The sequence below is a fragment of the Anomalospiza imberbis genome, chromosome 13 (assembly GCF_031753505.1).
Source record: "Anomalospiza imberbis isolate Cuckoo-Finch-1a 21T00152 chromosome 13, ASM3175350v1, whole genome shotgun sequence".
NCBI lineage: Eukaryota > Metazoa > Chordata > Aves > Passeriformes > Viduidae > Anomalospiza > Anomalospiza imberbis.
The window spans coordinates 7,710,045-7,732,478 of NC_089693.1; the positions used below are offsets into that span (position 1 = coordinate 7,710,045).

At 45.5% G+C, this 22,434-nt stretch overlaps 1 protein-coding gene across 2 annotated transcripts in view; it reads left to right on the forward strand.

Moving 5' to 3' along the window:
• Positions 1 to 873: 873 nt before the first annotated feature.
• ACAN (aggrecan) overlaps positions 874 to 22,434 on the forward strand; it is a 47,550-nt gene continuing 25,989 nt past the window's right edge. Inside the window, exon 1 of one of the 2 annotated variants that reach the window (XM_068203730.1) lies at positions 874 to 1,387. The gene's annotated coding sequence lies outside the window, so the exon portion shown is untranslated. The remainder of the gene's footprint in view (positions 1,388 to 22,434) is intronic. The other variant, XM_068203729.1, reaches the window with a different exon arrangement.

Sequence of the window (22,434 nt, forward strand, 5' to 3'; positions counted from 1 at the left end):
TTCTAACAAAAGTGCTTTTCTCAACTGTGAACACCTCAGCAGTTTCTCACCTGCTCCCAGCTGTCATCTGGCCCCTTCACAAGCCGAGGTCTGCAGTCACAGACCCATTTCCTCCTCCCCAGTCACAGCTTTTTATCTGTCTCAAAGGTACCAGCAGCCCCACTGAATAAAAAAAAAAAAAAAAAAAGAAAAAGAAAACACATTACAGTTCTCTCAGCACTTTCTCACAACTTCACTCCTGCCAAGGATTCAGTTATGAATCCTCCTCAGTTTTGGGGTAGTCTCTTCAGGGTCCACCATTCCTAGGTGTGTGTACAAGCTCTCCATTTCTCCCCAGTTCACCCCAAATAACCTTTAAGCACACTTATTCCCAAATGCCTTTTCCTCTGCCTTTATATCACTTATCAGTTACCGATGCTCCAGGTGCTTCCCTTTTCCTAATGCTGAGCATCCCTTCCTTCCCTCCATCACCTGCTTCCCTACCTCAGCAGCAAGTGGGGCCATGCAGAAGTTCCCTGAACTCTCCTGTTTGCTGCTGGTTTTGGGCTTCCCAGTGGATCTGCTCCTTTCTGCTCAGACTGCAGTGATAATGACTGCACTGCAGACACACATACTTTGCTCAGGTTCCTTAATTAGCTTCATTTTATTTTAGTTTGCATAAACCACGTTCTCTTTTTACTACACAAACTATTTCTTCTTTCTCAACCACTTGTGGTGCCCCAGCCAGTTTGCTTCCAAACCAGAGGGCTAAATTTAATCCCCCACTCCCCATTCAGCTTTCTCCATTTACAGTATTTTTTTCAGTAATGCTTTTTTTTCCCTTTCTTTTCTTTTCTGGGTTGGGTGTTTGGTTTGGGCTTTTTTTTTTTTTTTTTCCTCCTTCTTTCCAAGAGGCTGGGCTTCCTTTTTGGTCCATAAGCCCTCCTATTTCCCCCTGCCCCCTGGATGCCTGCCTACCTTTACTCTAAAATCCAGAGGAGGATCCAATACACTCAGAGTGCCAGCTCTTCAAGAGGTATCTAAGGAGGCTGACAGGAGTTTGATGGTCTCTTTTGCAGCCAGTGGCAGCTAATGTGGTCTGAAACCCTCTCTCTCTTTTTTGCCATTCACACACAGTACTTACTCTTCAAGCTTGCTGCTGCTGCCACTGCCTGAAAGGACCTGAAATACCACATAGGGAATTTTGATTTCTTCTGGGGAACCAGGGAAGGAAAAAAAAAAAAAAAAACCAAAAACGCAGGAAAACTCATCTGGAGATTGTGAAGAAGACATACAGTAACAGCAAGAAGTGGCAAGCTCTTTACTTCTTGAACGCTGAAAAAGACCTCATTTCTCTGCCAGGTGTATGGGACTTAGATTCTGGAAGCACTGCACTGAACTGTTAAAGGTAACGTATCGCACTTTCCTCCCTTCTCTCTCTTTGGTGTCTTTTCCTTAACTTTCCTAAGTGCTCTACAGAGGCAGGCTCTCAGTGGATTGGTTGTTTCCCTGCTGAGCAACCAGAAGAGAAATGTGAGATAAGTTGTAAAATTGATTGAGCCAGAGCTTCTCCCTCCTGCAAGCAGCGCTGCTGTGAAGGGGAGCCCGTGCCTGGGCTTCACCTCGGCACGATGGGTCCTCACCAGCACCCCACACCTTATGGGGAGCAGACCCACAGCCAGGGGCAACAGCTGTGTGCCAAGTTTGTTGGTTGGCTCGGGGGAAGGAGGGAAAGAAGGATGGATTCAGAGATCCCACAGTCAGGACCATGAGGTGGGAGAGCAGGGACAGGGTTATCCCCATTCCCCCTCCGAGCCATCGGTGTTTGTTTGTGGTGGATTTCAGCTGCTGCTGGAGCTCAGGGTGATGTGTCTGATCCTGTTCCCGAGCTCTGGGGATGGAGGCTGCTGTCCTGCTGATTTGTGGCGAGTGTCCCAACCAGCACTGGGGTTTCCTGTGGTCATAGCTTTGCTCGGTGTCATTGCTCTGCCACTGGGCAGGCGAAGGGTGAGCCCTGAGCTGGAGGGGTGCTGAGCTCTGGAGGGGCTGGCAAATTCAGAACAAGAATGAAAAGAACAAGGTGCCCAGGGTTTGACAGCTCTCCCCTTACGTGAGGATGTCAGGGACTGGTGGCTGGCAGAGTCCCCTGGGTTGCTTCCAGTGAGTTGCTCCGGGTGTTCCTCAGTACCTGCCCGTTTTCCAAAGCCGTTCACAGATGAAGTATATTTTTAGCAATAGTTTTCAGGGAGCTGAGCTCTTCTCCAGAAGTAGAGTGAGCAAAAAAAGGTTTTATTTGTCAGAATCTCTATCAGAAATTACTTTTTTCCATTCATTTGCTACTCCTTAAGATTTCTCAGTTACATCTTGTGCTCAGTAGAGCTCTGCACACAGAATAAAGAGTACATTTTAACCTTTCCCTTTTGAGTTGTTTAGCTAAAAAGACGTCAGTTTGTTAAGCTTTCCTTGGTTTCTAAAATAGCTTTGCCAGATGTGGAAAGGGGGAAACATCCCACAATGAAATAGTTGGGAGAGAGGAATTTCTTAGCATTCCTCACTACTTTGGTTTCCATCTATAAGCTCCTGGTAAAGGATGTTGGCTGGGCAGAGGGGCCAGTGGTTTGGGGACTGAAATTTGTGGGATTTCAAATCCTGCAAAGGCATTATTGGAAGCTGAACTATTCCTTTCTTTGCTTTGGTTGTTTGATGTTATATTTTCCTGCTGGCTTGAAGGGACTCTATCTGTCTGACAGGTCAAAGGGGACACAGCCTCTTTCTGAGATGTTTCGAGTTGTTGTCGGAGTGGAAAAGGGGAGGCATCACCTCCCACCATCACTGGCTGGGACAGAGACTGAGCTCTTTCTGCAGCCTAGGCAGTCTTTGGAGGGGCGCTCCATCTGTTCCACTTGAATTGCTGTTTAATGTTTCATATAATCACCTCCATGTACAGTAGCCAGGTTTGACAGCAGCACGAGGCCTGGAGGATGGATGGGCAAAGAGAGCAGACAGAATAGGAAATTGAGGGTGTGAAAGAGGTGGAGGGAAAAACTTACTAAGGAAAAGAGGACGCTAAACAAAATTCAGCAGACTTAGATTCCATCAGAGCAAACTGCAGCTCATCGGTGTAAAACACTCCAAATAAGTGAGGAACATTAAGGGGTTTAAAGGAAAAAAGAATGGATGATATCACTTTAAAGACAGAAACAAATGAATGTACATGAAAAAAAGGTTAGATTGTTGTTAAGTGCTCTGGTCTCACCCAGGAATGCACATAATGATCAGGAACTCCAGAACTCCAAAATCCACTCCACTGTTGGTCTCTCCTCTCCTCTCCCCTCCCCGGGGCAGATCTGCAACTTGCACGGACCCAGTGACTTCAGTGCCTTCCCATGCTGACTGACACCCGGCGGCAACGTGGGCTGGTGGAGGGCCAGCTGGTCCCATTTTAAAAATCAACGGGACCTTTCTTAGCTGCCTGAGGAATCTTTTCCACCGCCACCCGCCTCCATCTCCTTGCTTCCCCCTTTCCCTTGCCAGTGGTGGGACGGCTGCTCTTCCACAAGACATCCTAACCCAAGTTGCTCTCCTCCGCCTCCTCCTCCTTTCCCCCCCTCCCCGAGCCCTCTGCAGCCTCCACGTGTGGAACAAGCCGGGCTGTGTGTGCTGCTCTCAGGCAGCTTCCCAGCATCAGTAACAAAAGCTGTGTTCATAGCGGCCCTGGACCACATAGGGAGCCAGCGCACGACGGCTGCCGAGCAGCCCAGAGCAGCCGGGGCTGTTTAAAGAGTGAAGGAGAGAGAGGGACGGCAAAGAGAGGGAGCTGTTATATATTAAAAAAAAAAAAAAAAAAAAAATACTTGAGCCCAGTGCAACAACGGAAACCTTACAGTTTACTTTTAAGAACTCAGAGCTTCCTTGTGAGCGGGCAGAACAGCCCAGCCTGTGTGTGCGGGGCAGGTCTGCGGGCTCTGCTGTGTGCACAAGGGCGGTGTGTGAGCTGCCTCCCTCCCCTCCCTCTCAATGGGCTCACAGTATAAATCTAAAGAAGCTTTTTGTTGGCCTGATGAATAGGCAGGGGGTTTTGTCGCGCTACCCACGCAGTCTTTTTTGAGACGCTTCACACCGAGATTTTTTTTTCCTCCGTGTGCTTTTCACTGGACTTTCCTTTTTTTAAGGAAAATTTCCACGTCTCCCTTGCATAACATCCCCCCTCCCCGATGATTGCTCCATACAGAGCAGAGAGCAGAGGGGTGGGGGAAGGATGAGAAACACCAGAACCATTCTGCTTGGGCACCCCAAGACCCTCCATGTGCTTTTAGCTGTTGAATGCCCTGAGGTGTTAAGTAGCAGCCCCATGGAGCGCCTTGCTCCCACTTCCTTCCCCTGCTTTACAAGCCCAACTGCTGTGCCATCGGCTGTAGTGATCCAATGCTCCCAAAGGCTCCAGCACGTGGATGGAGGCAGCTGGAGCTGTGTCATTGCTGCTGTGACCAAGCAAGGATAAGGGAGATGCTGTGACTTGAGCATCTTGCTCACACAGTGATGTCCAGAAGCCACCAGGACCCCATTCCTGCTGTACACGCTGTGTGGAAGTAGCCTGGAAGCTGGCTTTGCCTGTGGATTTCCCTGAGGCTGGCTGAGGGGGAACCCTTGATGTGCCAGGGAGCTGGGCAGGAGGAGAGCCACAGAAAGAGTTCTGCTGAGAGAAGGGAGCAAGAGATTAAAGTAGGGTAATGAAAGACCTGTGACAAGCATAATCCTCTGGGTTTTCACCTTTGTAGTTGCTCTCTATGTTAACCAAGGCTTTATGCAACTAATGGCTTTTCCATAGAATACACTTTATAGATCAATTCAGAGGATACCTGGGGCAGATGAAGTAGAGAAAATTTTGGACAAGACCCAAAATTAACTCAGGTGAATGAATAGGCCTACCTCATTGCTCAGTTCCTGCCAGGTTGTCACTATGTCCTAATTGCTTGGGGGCTTATGATGGAAAGGAGCAGTTATTGCTGTGAGGAACTTGGGTTAGGGGATGTCCCATGACAGGCAGGTCTGGACAGCTTGACCCCGGTGCTTGCTATGATATTAGTGAGGCACCACATGACCCTTGAACACTTGGATAGTCCTGGTTGCCACCATGTTATCAGGAAGCCACCTGGGAGCCAGGGATCTCCTGACACAGCTGGGTGTGGGGGAGATGAGCCCATAACAGGGTAGGGCAGGTCCTGAAGGAAAGGGACTCACTTCGACAGAGCCCACATCAAGTGGCAAGAGACAAAAGGGCATCTGCAAGAGCAGCCACCTCATGTCATGGGGATGAAGTGATCAGGACAGGAAATCTCTTCTGGCAGGGTAGTGCTCACGGGTTAGGCCTGAGAGGAGTAAAATTGTCTATTAAGCCATGCCAAACAAACCTAGTGTACATTAGCGGGAGAATATGGAATGTAAATACTCATGCTTCAAGGCAGAAGGGAACCACTAAATGCCTCGTGTTAAAAGAAACTTCCTCCTCAGCAATTTACCCCCTATTTTTCAATGATGAGAACTTTGCTCTGAAGCTGGTAATATAGGCCTTGTCTAAGACAGGATACTGGTCTGAACACACACCGTTGGTTTCATCTGCTCTGGCAATTTCCATGTGCCTTTGGCTTCTTCAGTGCCCTTGGTTAGCAGTGGGCAGAAGACTTGGACACTCTATTATTTGTTTATTTAGTAGTGTAGGCAACCACTGAAAGACAAAAGGAATCATTTGTCATGTCTGTAGGACATACAGATTTGACTTAATAGGAATAATTTGACAGGACACAAAAATCTGTAGGGGAAACTAAAAGAAAATAACCAAGGAACATCTTCTGCCTGAGTTAGATCACAGACTGGATGAGAAAGGTGTCTGGAAAAAAATGCAAAAGCCAGCAGCTGATAAACAGATGAAAATGTTGCTGATCCCTTCCAGCTGGAGCTCCCATCCATCATTTATTTGCACCTCTGCTGAGAGACCAGTCACTGTGCTGGTGATTGAATAACCTGTAATCCACAGCAAAACCTGCAGCTCCTGCTGGGATCCTGCACAGGGTCAGGGATAAACACCCCTGGAAATCCCCAGGCACCACAGGCTTTGCACAGGGCAGGGCAGATTCAGTAGTTTGGCTGGCCTAAGTCTACTGACTGCAGAAGATTATTCCAGCTTAGCAGTCCTGTGGTAGAGCAGCTGTAGATCTCAGTGTAATTAACATTACATCATCTGTACCACAGTTTCAAGGTTGAAATAATCATGTAGGTTACATATTGGAAATTACAGAATGGCTTTCATATAAATTATTAACTGCCACTGTTACTTAACCCCAAAAAAATAGTTTCTCTGGTGTTTGGTGTATAAATAATACCCTGTACCACTATAGTGCTCGGCTTCAAAGTAATACTTCAGTGCTCTACCACAACAAACACCCTCCCAATCTGTAATAACTGGTCTGCAAATTATGACTTTTCCTGTGTTGTAAATTATACCATGCATTTACTGCCACTGCTGCTATGGCATTCGGTCTGGTTAGTAAATAATACTCTTTCCCTACCATTGTATCTGGGGCTTAAATAATAACCTGTCCTCATACAGTAGTTGGCATGTAAGCATCACCCTCATCCTGCCTGGCACTTTGGAGTGCACAGAACATCCTGCTGGTGCAGAACAAATTGTAGCTTTCCTGTCCATAGTATTTGCCCTCTAAATATTGCTCTGCTGTTTTGTATAGCACTTATTGTATAAATAATACCCTGCTGCCTCATAGTAATTGATATGTAAGTGATCCCCTCAGGGTGCAGGGTTCTTACTCTGCTAATATTGCTTGCTACACCAGCACTGTGCAGAGAGGGACACTGGGCTCCCAGCTCAGCCCTTCACCACTGATACTTGGGCCTTCTCTCAAAAAACAGGGTGGTCAGTGGCCACAGAGCTAATGCTACCCTGCAACCATCACTGTGAGGCATCACCCTTTTGCTTAGCCAGCCAGCCTATGGGATTGTTACCCTTCCTCGTGTCCTTCAAGACCAGGAGCCACATTTTCAGAGTCAGACAAAATCCTTGTGCCTTCATAATTCCCAGATTCCCTGCAGTTTGTCTCCTGAAAAAACCTTGATGCTGCTTACACCAGAGATCACCTGCTAGTCGTATTGTGTGGCTTCCTGCCTGTCACAGGACACATGAAAGGATTCAGCACCACCAATAATGTTGAGATGTATTTAGCAGAGGACAGAAGGGTCTTCATTGCTCAGCTCTGAATCTGTCCAAAATTTTGAAATGCTCTAGACCAACCCCAGCATGCCCTTGATCTCCTCCTCAGTGCTGTACCCATTTCATCTGCAAAATCATTCCCATATCAGCACAGAGACAGGCACATGCAACTTCCTTTGTACCCATCAGCACATGAATGTGTTTCGGACCGTTTTGGCCATTCTTTTGCCATATCCAGGTGGGAATGTGGGTTACAGACACAAAGAACTCAGAGAGAACCAAGATCTCTATTTCAGCTTGCCTTCAATGTTGTGCTTCCAGTTCCCACTGGCACATAAAAGGTACCTGAATTATCTCACCCAGGCAACATCACCCCTCTGAGAAATATAGTTTGAAGTTCAGTGCAGTCTATGAAGCCTTCCTGAGAAATAAGTTCTCAAGTGAGCTGGCCTCTGCTGAATATCACACTGCTCTTTTTCAGCTTTTAAATCCACACAGGATACCTCACTTCTGCTCTTGTTTTTGGTTATTTGCATGCAATTGCCATTGGCCTCCTACTTGGATAAGCACATTGAACTGACATAAACACATGTACTTTATGAATGTTATGCTCAGCCCTTTGTTTCCTAGATGCTAAGGTGCTCCACTCCTCCTGCATATTCAATGGCACCTCATCTGCTCAGGTATTGATGGAGAAAGAGTGTTTTAGGAACTTCAGAATCACAGTCTAGCAGAAAAGACAAGAAGGTTGGGTTTTTTATGCTTGGAATGGAAACTTTCTCACACTTCAGTCTCAGATTAACACTGAAGCTTTACTCATTTCTCCATTGTGTGTATTGGCAAAAGTGAAGATAAATACATTGGCTGGCACCTTCTCTTCAACCCTGGCACAGTTCATTTCCAGTTTCTTCTGCTCTCCAACTGGATTGCTTTCTGTTCTGTAACGTCAAGTGCAGCTGACTGGTTTTCTGTAAATCTGCATGCAGTACCTCACCCATCAGAGATGTCTTTCTCTTCTGTGCTGTTGGGTATAATTAAACAATAATGTTACTAAACTGGTTGGGTACAAGGGTCATTAGATACTCAGGTAGCTGATTGGATTTATCTCCCTTATAAAATCAGTCCTTTCCCAGAAGTTGCTTTAGGGATTCAAAGCCAGTTTTACAGCAGAGTAACCAAAGACAGAGAGAAGCAATTCTGCAAATTCCATTATGTGCCTTGCTCATCCATTTGCATCTCTAAATTCTGAAATACCATGCACAATTTGGCAACCATCAGAGTTTAACTACACAGTTTTGACATTTCACAGCATCTCAGAGAGCACTATACCCTTTGCTGCAGTGTCAAATCTTGTACTCAAGATCCTTGAAAGCGCCATATAGAAGCAATCTGTTAAATTTGTTAATGTCCAGTGGGTCTGGTGTCTCTTGCTTTCCGAAATACTTGCTTTTAGTTTTCATTCCCTTTTGCAACATCCTGATGGTGGGAACGAGATTCACTGAGTCATGCAGAGGGCAAGCACAGGGCTCACAGCCTGAGGGGAGAGGATGTCCAGCATGGATTTTGTACATTCCCAATGCCCACAGGAGGTCCAAGATACTGACTTGACTCCAGATATTGGCTGGACAAGGCTGGAGTCTGTATGAACCAAACTTAAGGGGCCAAAATTATTATCACTGTAGGCCCTCACCTTCCCATTTTGCTTTCATTAAAAATCATTAACTGAAAGCATGACTCATTCAACATGCTTGCAGGAATGCTCATCCTAAATGTTACAGAGAATGTTTTTGGTTTGCACATTTAGCTGTCAGCTGTTTTTCTGAACTTCTCCCCTGTTGTGTGGTTTATTTCAGTGGTGCATCAATGTCCACTAATGCTGTGATGGCTCTTCAGTTGCAGCTGTGGAATTTCCATGATTTGCAGGCTGCTTTGTGACAGTGCCCAAATGTTATGTATTATTTCATCCAATTCTCACTGTGTGTAAAAGCCATAGAGCATTTTCCTTGCTATATTGTCTTAAGGAATCAATACTTCTTCTGTCTGAATGCAGTGTTCTCTGTGCCAGCTTCTGGGGATTTAGACATCCTTTTGAGGGCTCTCCCTCCTGTCTTTTCAGGACTTGCAAGCAGTTACCTGTCTAGACTAGGTTTTAATAGAAGAATTTGGGATTAATGTTCCCAGCCTCAGAAGTAAATGGCATCTTTACTACTGATTCCAGTGGTAACTGGATCTGGCCCCCAGAAAATTTACCTGCCTGTCTTACTGGAAGAATGACAAGATAGGTTAAAATAAATCATAATTATTACTTGCCTTTGAATTGATCTTTTATGCCAATAGTACAAAACAAAATTACTTTTATACAGTTTCCCTTAGTATTGTTGCATATTTGAGTTAAAATGCCAGCACAACATGCTCCAGGGTCCATTTTAAACCTCACATCTCCTCTATTAATGCTGGACCATATGTGCATATTTTAAACACTTTGCTAGGCAGTTATTCTGCTTACAAGGGGATCTGTGTTGGTGCCTTTCTGTGCCTCAAAATGTGGGCACTGTTGGTTTTAAGGTGTTCCACATATCTCTGGAAAAACATTTTCTGTTGCCATTATAGAACGCTTCACCAAACACTGGACAACATTTTGGAGCTCTTCCTCAGCCACATCTTATTTATTTACCTCTCAGAAAACTTGGTTTTCCCATCTAATTGCTGTTTGGGTTTTCTCCATACCTCACTTTCTCTTTTTGAAGGTATGACATACAGACTTTGCTTAGCAAACTGCAAATTTGGGCTTAGCAGCAGCAGCTCTCCAAATGTCTGTGGCTTGTGTTAAGGTTACATTTCTTTCCCTTCACAGTCTACACCTTACAGAATAATTTTATATTTCATGTAAGAGCCTTGCTTTTGGATTCCCGTGGTCTCCACAAATTCACATTTGGTCTCTCTATGCTTGGCCAGCAGCACCTTTCTAGATTCCAAGATCTCTAAGGCAGAGACTGTCATCTGCCTGTGCTGGGGTTATTCAGCGGAGCCCAGAGATGTGAGCTGTAATGAAAACATTATTGATATTCATTCACTGACCCTAGACTGAAACCCATTTTGGAGAGGGCAATTGTCTTCCTCGTGCTCTCTCTTTCAATGTCACATCCACACAGTTTTCTCCTAAGTTATACCATACCTAAAACCATTTATAAGATTTATAAGATTAAAGGATCTCCATATATAAAATGTACATTCAGGTCAAAGAGTTTGTCTGTATTTCCAGCGCAGTGTCTCTGTTCTTTAGGGTAGTTTCACCATGTGTTTGAAGGGAACAGACCTTTCAGTGTGGGCAGAGTTTCAAGAAGACACTAAGATCTCCTTTGGGGAAAAAAAAAAAAAAAAAGGCTGTGATTGGGTTTTGGACTGAGCAATGGGTCCAATATGATTAAAATGTTATCCTTTTATCTTTGTTGCTTTTTTCAGGAAGTGTTTGTTTGAAGGGTTTTCTTGCTGAATTTTGGCCTTAGCCAAGATGAGAATCTCAAGGCAAGGAACTGAAACTCTTCTGTCACTTATTCTCTTGTGATGAGGAGTCCCATTACCTTTCCTCCTGGTTGGGTGAATACATCACCCAGAGAACAACATCCACTGGAGGGAGGGGTCAGAGGCTGAGAAAGGGCAATTTCTTAGGCATCTTTTCCATCACATCACTCCTTTCTTTCTAGCTCTCTTGCCAGTCTCATAAAATAGGACTTAAAGCTTTTGAGGTCTCTGATGGATGGTCCTTCTCTGTGGCAGCCCCAAAACAAGCTTGTTTGGCTGTGAACCATTTTGTCCTTATCTTCTTTCTTGTCGTGGTTTCTTCTCCGTTGTACAATTTGGCTTTGTTCTAAAGCATCACTATAGTAGAAAAACACAAGAGAGAGATTTATTTTCTGCCTGGAGTCCCTGTTGGTTTCTTCCCAAGAAGAAAAGGACAGTCTGAACCAAAGGCAGGAATTACTGTTTGGACAAAGTGACCCGACAAGTGAATAGGAGCAGTGGATGAGTGTTCGTGCCCAATGGAAGTGCCCCTACCACAGAGAGCTGAGCATCCCTCGGTGCTCCCTGCACAGAGAAATCCCCTTGGCATGACTGGTGCAGGACAGGGCAGTTGACTGCACTCTGTTCCCCAAAAGGAACGGAGCAGTACTAAATTAGACAGAGGACTTATTGACTGAGCCAGTTAAATTAAGTTAAACACACACTGTGTGTCTTAGCTAAGAGTGAAGAGAGCACTGCACACCAGAACAGTCTCCTGGTACAGGAACAGTCTGAGCACACAAAAAAAGGGAAGGAAATGTGCAGGCATGCAATGCTATGAAGATGCTCGGAGGTCTGGAGCACTTCTTCTTTAGAGACTGGCTGGGAGAGCTGGGAATGTTCAGCCTGGAGAAGAGAAGGCTCCATGGAGACCTTAGAGCACCTTCCAGGACCTAAAGGGGCTACAAGAGAGCTGGAAAGGGACTTGGGACAGGAACATGAGGGAATGGACTCAAACTGACTGAGGGGAGTTTAGATCAGATATTAAGAAGAAATTCTTTCCTGTGAGGGTGGTGCGACACCAGTACAGGTTGCCCAGAGAAGCTGTGGATGCCCCATGGCTGGAAGTGTTCAAGACCACGTTGGACAGGGCCTTGGGCAAAGTGGTCTAGTGAAGGGTGTCCCTGGGTGCAGAGGGGGTGGCACTGGATGATCTTTAACATCCCATCAAACCCAAACCATTCTATCATTCTATGACTACCAGGTGCCATGAGATGGCAATGGCTGGGAGAGTGACTGGGGATGAATATAAAGGGAAAACATGAAAAAAGAGATTATCTGGTGAGATTTCAACAGGGCCTTAAGCCGTCCACACACTTATAGGAAAGCCCCTGGTTTGTACAGCCAGCCAGCAGCCTCGGGCACTGCCCCTGCTCAGCTCCCGACAGCTGCTTGGCTCCATCCCTGGACGGGACCAAGAGGCAGCGCTTTGTCCATGGTCCACAAAATCTTTCACCACTGCTGAAGCTGTCAAGAGGGGGACAAAGTGGTCTGGGAGAGCTGGTCGAGGAGGAAATGAGAGGAGACAGCGAACCATTCTCCTGCTGTCGTGCATGAGGCAGTTTCAGGGGGTGCAATGCCCAGCCATTGATTAAGTTTTCCTAGAACCAGAGATGGGAGTGAAAAGCTGCTTCTCTTCCTTAATCCTTCCTGTACCATTCAACCTCCTGGAGAAATACAAGCTGGCATGGATGTTTTGTGCTCAATTTAGTTGTCAGAGGTTTGCTGGCAGAGGAAATGGAGAAGTAGGAGAGTCTTGTTCAACACAGCCAAGGCAGCAAAACCCTCATTTATAGTCTGAATGTGGAGCTTGTGGTCTCTTTGTGCTGTGTGCCCTCTCCATAAGGTGGAAGGCAGAGTGAGCCCAGTACCTTCAGAACTGAGTGATCATATAATTCCCAGACAACAGACTACTTTGGTGAAAACCCACCCCAGTGCTCTGGTAAAGACCCTTCTTTTGACACCTAAATGTCAAATGTGTGTGAGATCCTTCAGCAGCAGTGGCAAAACTCACACTTGCATTGTGGTTGGGGGTTCACGTTGCTGCCAGAGAAATTACCTGAAGTCTCAGTGAGTAGAGGGTGAGAGGAAAAGCTCTTTTACTCCTAGGACTTCCTCTGCTTGCCTTGCACAAAATGTGTGGGAACATTTGATATGCATGTGCCTTTCTAAGGAGTCACAAATACTTTAAGGATCTGGGTACAGGAGAAAATAGTAATTCCTTGCTTCTCCAATGAAAATGCCAGTGATCTGCTGAGTAGGAAAAGATTGTTCTCCATCTTCTGGAGTTATGAAGATTAAAAAATGCCAAGATATTGGTAGATTTCAAAAGTTGCAGATTATTTATGGCAAATAGTAAAAGTCCTTGGAGCACTGGCACTGAATCCTGAACAGCACATGGCAGGATGGCTCCCCTTTTTCAGCCAGTAACCAGAAAACTCCAGGCCCTCTCCTGTGCCATTTGCCCTTTTGTCTTCCAGGTCATCCCAAAGGGAGGATCAATTTGAGATTCCACCTTCCTAGCAAAACGAAACTGTTCATGTCTTGAATTTATGAGACAGGAAATCTACTTGGGAGGAAAACTGGGGCTGAAACAGCTTCATTTAAGTAAATCTAAGCACAGTGTTTACACAATGTCTGGAATTAATGCAGAGAAAACTTTCAGGTGCCAACTTTGGAAAGAGAAAATGGGGAGCAAAAAGAGGCAGATACTGAGACTGTGATGAAGCTGGAAGGTCTTCCTCCAAGTTGGATGAAAGGTTGCTTTTACTGCTGTTGAGCACCAGCAGCATGCTGTACTCTCTAAGTCAAGGCCCAGACAGGATATGATTGCTCACCTATCTTTTTTGTGACCAAGGTGTGACACTATGAGGAGGTTTAATATCACCAGCTGTGTGCATTCCCAGCATGGACAGGCTCACCAAAGATCAAGGTGGGGTCTGATGTGTGTAGCACATCAGTAGAAAGTGTCCTTAGCCAGAGGTTGCTGCAGTTTTATATCTTGTGAGAGGTGCCCATTCCCATGAAGGGACGTTAATGCAATGGGGCCATGGGGCCACAACATGTCATCTGTGTGACACAGTGTGTAGAGAGACCCTACAGACGCACACAGGGTCCTGTGGCTCTCACCTTGAGCCTCCTGAGGTTGTTGTTATCCCACACTGGCATGATGTCTATGTGGAAAAATCATTGTGAAGTTGGCAGGAACCAGGTTTGCAGTGTCTCTTCCAGTGCTACCCACTGCCCTGTTAGGTGAACTTCCACATGGTATTTCTTAGGAGCATCCAAGGTGGTTTTGGGTGGCAGAGTATTAACAGTTACCAATCTGGGCAGTAATGAGCAGAGTCTGTGAAGATTTAGATCTCCATGCCTACAGATTCTCTAAGAAAACATGGTTTCAACACTATTACTTTCTGGAAAGCCATCCTTCTGAAGGGCTGAGCTGGGTCAGAGCAGAAGGCTTGTCCATGAACCCTGTAAGGTCTGTTCCAACCCAAACCATTCCATGGTTCTTTGGAATCTTCTGCCAGCGTAGAAGCACTGCAGAGATTTGCTGTTCTGTAGTCACACTCACATCTTGATCTGCAGCCAGAGAGGGATGATTTCTCATTGTTAAGGCTACATCTTTGTCCAAATGAGGTTCCAGCATTCTCCTGATGGAGGTTTCTCCAAGTGAGAAGTCAAATTCTGCACGAGGGAAAATCTCCAGTGCAGCCTGTGCATCATCCACACATTCCAGCAGAGCAACAGGACATCCTGTGGTGGGGGCAAGTGGATGCTGCCACTCAGATAAGCTTTACCTGTCCTACACAAGCTCCCTCAGAGGATTTTCCAGGTTCCTCAATCTTTTCTTCCTCCTCCTCTGTACTGTGCTTTGGCAGCTCAGATCCTAGGTGCACAGAAACAACAGCTTTTGTGGTTTTCATGGGATTTATAGTGAGCCAGTGCATTTGGATGGAAAAAGTTGCCAGTTGAAGGACTGATTATTGACTTCCTTGGGTCATGGCCCAAGCTGCCATCTTCACACCTCACATCTGGGGAGAATCTGGTTTCTCTTCTTTTGTATTGTGCTGATTTTGCTTCCCATGTCTGGGGGAGTTTCACTTAAGGCTGACAGCAGGTCCAGAAAAAGTGTACAAGATATAAGAAAACTTTATGAAGTGCATAATCACTCACCAATTTCTAAAAATTAGATGCCTAACAGCTAGCTCCAGGCTCCCTTGCTAGCTGACAGAAAAGTCTGAGCTCCTCTTTAAAGGTTCTCAGCTGAGACACCTATTTTATAAGGAGATTAACTGCTTTTTAGAAGTTTCAGTTCCTCCTCTTGGACTAGAGCAGATTTTGAGTGTGAGTTTCGACCAGTCTCAAAGGCTCATTGTTCCCTTGAATTCGGAGGCTCCAGGGCCTGTTTGAGTGTAGCTCTGGCTTTCCATATCAAGCAGACACTTGGAGCCATGGCAGCCCAGGGCTTGGTGCTGATCCCACACCTTGCCTGAAAGGCTCCAGCTGTCATCTTCTTGCCATAGTGGGTGTTTTGCAACTTCTCTGTCCTTGAAGGATAGAAAAATTACCATGGTGGGTGTTGCTAGTGGCAGCCTGCCACTAGCAGTTCTGGTTTCCTGCAAGAGGGATAGTTTTGGAATAACTGGTGGTATGGGCTTCTGCTGTCCTGGAGCCTGTGTATTTAACTTGTTGCTGAAATCAGTGGAGATACAAGGTAAAACCAATGAACATCAGGGGAAGATGAGAGCTGTTCTGTGGCAGATACCAGATAAATGCTTGGGAAACCTTTTGTGTTGAGTGGGAGTTTTGTTCCAGCCCATCTGTCTGAGCTTGGATCACTAACTGAACCTAGCACGGGACTGTTTAGTTTTTGTTAAGACTTCCTCTGGCATCTTGCTCATTGAAAGCATGAGCCTACAGCCTTGGGCACTTTGGCTTTTCCTGTAGAGTGTGAGCAGTATAATCAGATAAACAGTCAGACTGCAACAGGCTGCAACTGTTTTATTGGAAGAGAAGTCATAAAGACACTGGAAAGGGTAGAGCAAGCACCAGCTTTGGCCTTCTGTGTCAGAGGACAGAGAGGAGCTCTGGAGCTCATGACATGGCTAAAGGCACCCTGGTACCATCACCAGGGTGCATCAACAGAGCTGTGTCTGACCATGTCCATACCTGCAGTGGCAAGAGGTGCTTGAGGACAGGAGCCAGCTGAGGCTTGAGGTGAAACATCACAATATCCCTAATCTTCAATAAATATTCTCTGTTTTGTGCACTTACAGTGCCTCAGTGCCACCAGTTTGCCATCCCCTGGAGCAATCCAGGCAGCCAGTGCTGCAGGGCAGTCAGGACCACATGCCTCAATGACAAAATGTCTGAGCACTTGCTGCCATGTGTCTTTTTGATTGGGAAAAAAAAAAACTTTATTGTTGCAGGGATAGTTTCAGAAACTGAGCAGGCAGGAGCAGCATCCAAGCTGCTCTGCACATAAAGAGCTTGCAGAATGGTTAGGAAGCCAGACAGAATGGAATATTTCTCTTATTTTCTTTACAGCTGAAAAAACATGAAAAATCACAGGAGTGCATTTATTGCCATATTTCTGTTCCAAAGTTTTGCCTTATTTAAAAAGAAAAGAAGAAGAAATAAAACTGATTTTGCTCACCTCACTCACTTCACCCACCTCCCCTTCCTTCCCTCCCATTTCCTGGACCTGGCTGAGGTTTTTAACTGAAAAACCCTGAGTCCAGCACAGAGGCTGAGAACACACAGAGGGACAATAAAGTGTTTGGTTGCAGAGATCACAGAGGAGCAGTCTGTATGTTTACAGGGAGGATAAACCACTGTTTGATTTCAAAACCTACAGGGGCATAGGATGTGCTCTCCTGATGCCCCTGCTGGGTCATGGGGTCTCCTCATTCCTCATCAAACCCCTGGTCTCTCAAGTGCTGGTACCTGAAAATAATAATGCTGAGATAAGGCTGGATGGAGGTGACAACATGTCCTAGAAAAACTAAGGTCCATTCCCTGAAGGGGAATAAAATGGGGATGGAAAACCAGTTGAAGAAAGAGAATCCAAGACTAAATAAAGAGAGCTGAATGTAACTCTTGCTCAGGAGCCTCTTTATAGCCATAATTTTAGAGGAAATATTGTCTTTGGACATGCATTTATGTCCAGGTATATTTTCTAGGTAATGAGTGACATTTTTTTAGCTGCCAGAAGCAAAATGTAAGTGTACTAAAGGCTTTCCAAAACTGAGGAAGAAGGAAGCTTAAAACGACCCATCTGCCCCTACCAAAAGAAAAAAAAAAAAAAAGAAAAAAAAAAAAAGAAAAGAAAAAAAAAACAAAAACAAAAAAAAACCACAATTGCAACAAGGGTGATTAACGTGGTCTGGAGCAAGCAAAGGCCACAGGAAAAACTGCAGATGGGAGTCAATTAAAATAGACTAGAACAGAAAATGCTTTCCAGCAAGCAAACATCTTTGCTTGTGCTGCAAATGGGCCATCTGGCTATTTTCCACTGTATAGCCTGACTGTGTAGGTACTGTTGAACTTCCACTATAGTGACTTTTCCTTTTCTTGCTCCCTCTACATTCTTCAGCCCTTTGAAAAGGTGGGGATGTGGTTGGAAGAGCAAGGGATTAAACCTGTCTGCACATAGGTACACATTTCCCTCCACACACACTTGGATTCTCGAATAAACATATTTATATGCAGCCAATTTAGGACACTGCACACAACCTGACACAGAAGAACAGTCTTAGGAGTAAAATAGAGTGGCAATAAACTTCAGTGAAAGGGACAGTTGTTCTCCGGGGTGGGGAGCTCCTGAGCATACCAGCAATTCCCAACCCTGTCCTTCTCAGAAGGGTAAGAGTTTTTTCCTGAATTCTTCCAGGCCCAGGCTGAATTGGAGAGGCTGAATTGGAGAGGGCCTTGTTTCTGTCTTGGTCACTGATTAGAGATGGTAGGATGGCCAGAATTTTTGTGGCAGTTTGGTTGGATTCTTGTTGCTCCAGACTGCTCAGTACCCCACACAGGGACAGAGGCACAGCCGTGACCTTGTGTAACTCCTGCCTCATTCTCTCTTCTCACCACAAAATCTGCCTGCTCCAGCTGCTCTCTCAGAAAGTGCAAATGGAGTTTTGCAGGAGAGCAATCTGAAGGGATGGGAGGTGTTTTTGTAGCATGGACTGGCAGAAAGCATGGTGTGACCATTGCTGCCTGTCTGGAAGGTTCTGTGCTGCAAGAATTACCCCTCACAGTGCTCCCCACTAGAGCCTGGACAAACTTCTCTTTTCAGCTCCACCAAAGTGTGTGCAGGACAACTTCTCTTCAGGGTGACTTCTGCCAGAAGAGAAGGACCCTGCAACTGAATTGGAGTTTGCCAGCAGTGATCTGGCAGTTCCTGTGGGTGTAGGAACTCACTTTATTCTAGTAGCCAGAATACCTCAATGATTTTCAAAGAAGTAATCAAAGGAGGATATGTCCAGAGGCCTGTGTCATTTATGACACATATGGTAGGGGCATTGGCTGTACTTCCAGCATGTTTCCAAGGCTTCTCTCCTTAGCCATTCAGCTGCAGCTGGGGGCCAACCAGTAAGATCCTGAGCAGGGGATGTTCCTGCCATTGCTTAACCTACTCCAGACTGTACCGAGCCTTTACTCAGTTTTGCAGCTCAGCCACTTGTCCCTGAGGACTTTTCCTCTGTGCCAGGTCCCTCCTCAGTGGGCACACACTGATACTCCCACACACTGAACCGCACCTTCCTGTGCTTTGGGCACAGCCCACTCAGCCTGAACCTACACCTTAGTAAGAGACAGAATCCACACTTGAGCTACTCACCCTGCTCTGCCCTGACAGTCAATCTGTTTAGACGTTGCTTTAGAATGACAGGAACAACCTCCTCAGTTCCCTTGTCAGGGCAGACCAGGTCTCCATCATCTGTGCTGTCCACGTCTGCTCACACAGACCTCCCTCTTTACTCACTTGCTTCCAGAGCTGCTTCTTCAAGAAGCTGTTTACCCATTAGCATGTGCCTGGACATCCCGCTGGAGACACCACAGAGCAGAAGTGTTGCAGCATGGAACCACTGCTGTAACAATGGGACGTTAATCAAAGACATTCCCGGCGCGGTGAATCCCAACCAGAGCTGTGTGCAGACTCAGGGTTGGATCTCCTTGGCATGCTTCAAGGGGAATGAAAAATGAAGATCAACATTGCAAACAGCACTCTGAGGAGTAGGTTGGGTTTCTTACTGGCAGGGACTCATCACTTTCACAGAATACACCCAAAACATTGTTATTCTGATTTGTTAACCACTGCTCACAAGGAAAATCCATTTCCTCTGGGCTTCTGTGGGATAGGAGGAGGTTGGGGTTTTTCCTCCATAGCTAAACCAAATTGCAAAGATACCACTGGTCTCAGCTGTTTTCATATGAGACTTTTTTCCTCGTGGAAGATCAGCATAAAGCCTGAATAAGACGAAGAGTACACGAGCTTGTCTTAGCTTTTGGGACAAAGGAAATTTCTTCTGGTTAAGGCATTCTGTTGTGTGATGTCTGCCTGATGGGCAGATGAACCTGCTCTCCTCCTCTCCACTGCCAATGTACACAGAAATATCAACTCAGAACAATATCTGTTTCCTGTAGCCATAGACCCTGTAAGTATTTTCAGCAGCCAACTCCTGTTATATTTAAACAACTCTGTCTCCTTGCTCTAGGACACTTCTATTCTTTAGTAGGTAACCCAGGCCTAAAGCTGCCTGCCTCTCTTGGCTGAGTTTCTCTCATGACACTCAGGGATATTCAGCTTACTTTGATTCAGACAAAATGCAAGTAGGTGAAAGGCACCTCATCTAAGCAGTCTGGAGAAATAAGAGTTTTTATTTAATACTCAAACAGGTATTTTATTAGTGATTAGGAGAGTGTCCTCTACCCAAATCTCTTCTGCCCTGCAGGATCCATCCTGACAGAAACTCCATCACTTCCTTTGGTACCAGTTTCAGTAATCCATCACCCACTGTGCAGAATGTGGGCTTTGTTTCCCATTTGATTTTACTCAGCATATGTCTCCCAGCTATTAGTTCTGGTCATGAATTTCTTCTAGATTAAAGAGTCCTTTAGCACCAACAGTCTCTGCTTGAAACAGTAATTTGTGCACAGTTGTCAACTTCTCAGTTTTTCTTTTTTTTTATTTGTTACAGTAATTAGGTTCAAACTTCCTACTTTCCAGTCTTCCCCCGTATAGCACTGTCCAGCCCTCAGATCCTTGCTAGTGGATATTTCTTCACCACCTTTTTCTGATATCTTAATGACAGCCCAGGGGTGTGCAAAGTATTCCCATTGTTCACCTCTAATGCACAGAGAGGAATTCCTGTTTGGTTTACTGTGGGATAATAGCAGTAGCTCTCCTGTGACTTCTTTCTAGGACCCAACATCCCATTGTCAGGCATGAATTTCTTGTACAATTTTATATTTGATTCTATTAAAATGCAGTCTATATGGAAACCCATTGGATTTAATACCAAGCCCTGTAGATGCCCATTAGAAATATTTCCCTCAAGGTCCCTCAGATGGATCCCATTAGGGACCCACCAGCCTGGCTTCTGCTAAGCCATTTTAATGGATGTACTACTGACATTACACATCTTCATATCATAGAACCCTGAAAAATTCAAACCTTATCAAAATCTAATGACATTGTGTTGCAGCCATGCAGGCAGCTTTATCAAACAAGCTTAGAATCATGCCAAATAATAAAAGGCTGGAAGCACCTGTTTTATACACAAGTGCCTTAACTAAGATTAGTATTCCATCTATTCTTCAGTGCTTAATGAACTGAACTCTGTATCAGATTTTCCATTATTTTGCCTGGAATTTATGTCAATCAAAGTAGCACGTATTTATGAGGCTCATCATTGTGTATCTTGGCTGACTGGACTCAGAGCTTCAGTACTTGGGACCTGCCCCAGCGCTGCAGCAGAGATTATGAACGAGCATCAGTGGGCCAGCAGCTCACTCAGCCAGCTCTTTAAGGACTCCTGGGTACTGCTTGGCCAAGCTGATTTCAGGCTGTTTGTCAGTAGCAGATGGTGTTTCCAGTTCCCCTTGCTTTACTGAGGAGCAGAAGGCCCTTCATTGCTCCCACAGCCCAGAGTCTGCTGGCTGCCAGACTCTTTGACCTCCTCTGCAGCGGGGCAGTGGCTCCGCACTGCCCATCCCTGCAGGGAAATGGTGAAGTCAGCTGTCATCTGCAGAGGAGGTTTGTAATACAATGTTTGTGCAGACATTAGCCCGCACCAGAGAGACACCCAAACACATGTACAGCTCCCAGAGTTTCCCCTGAGGTTAGCACTTACCTGGAATTTTATTCCCATGCACAGCAGAAAATGGGATATCTCCATTTGATCTTGTTCAGCCCTACAGCTGCAAACTGAAGTCTCCACACTCCTCTGCCAATGTGATCCATCCCTGTTCTCTCCTATTTTCTGCCAGTACAGCTGTCTCTATTCACTAAAGATAAGGTTCTGTGGTGTGTCAGATTCAAATGAATGACTGCATGGAGGTCAGTTTTTTCATAGGTGAAAGGTTAATGCTGAACTGTACAGGATGGGGCTTATTTTTGACATTTTCTTGTGCCAGTGTGGATATGTAATGGAGTTTTCTACAAGTCCAGTAGGCATATACCTGGAATGTTACCTGTCAGGTGAAGTCATCTGGAATCTTTCTAGATCACAGGAGTGAAACAGCCAATATTCAGACCTCAAAGGAAACATCAGTGATTCAGTAGGTGTGGTCCTTCCTTCTGAGTCAGGGCTGAAAAGTGATGCCAAACTGTGCTGGGTTGCCAGAGGACCTGTTTTTTATTTGAAATATTGAAACCAACTTGAGTCTTTGTGGTGATTTAACACGGCATGATATTATACTGGATGGTAATCCAGCTAGGATTAAATTAGCTGGCCTCCCTATATTGCTTCTGTCACTCAATGTCAGCAGGATGATCCTTTTTTTTCCTGAAGCCTTCAGAAGAATCAGGTTGCTCTGACTAATTGAGGGATCCCAAGAAGATATATTTAGGGTGGATTTAAGATGCCCAAAACTGTATCCTGTGGATTTCTTGTATTAGTTCTGGATCAATTTGCACTTGAGGATATGCTGGCTCTCTGTGCAGGTTTTTTGGAACAGAGTTGTAACATTTTACTTTTCCCCATGCAGAGGGCAAGTTTTGCTTCAGAGCATTTTAAGGAATAGAAAATTCTTCCAACCATCTGGCCTGAGAGCCAGTGCTGGCTTGATTTGGAATGCCCAGTGAGGAACAGCTCCTGTTCTGAGACAAAGGCTTACTGGATGTGATGGTCCCTCTTGAGTAAATACATAACAGGTGTGTGAAGACCTGTTGTAAAATTGTCTTTCTGCTCCATAGGTAAGACTGAATCACAAGAGAGAGAGTGGGAAAGCAACATATTAAGTGGTGTATAATAACACTTCAGACTGTTGTACCTAGCAGAGCATCTTATTTATTTGTCCCATGGATTGATGTCCCAAAGCAAGCGGCCCTTTGGGGCAGAATCCTTCCCTACGGACAGGCTTTCCCTGCTGGTGTGAGGAATGTAGGAGGCTTTAGGGGCAGCTGAAAGCATTGTGCTGCCTTGCAGCAGCATCCACAGTACTCA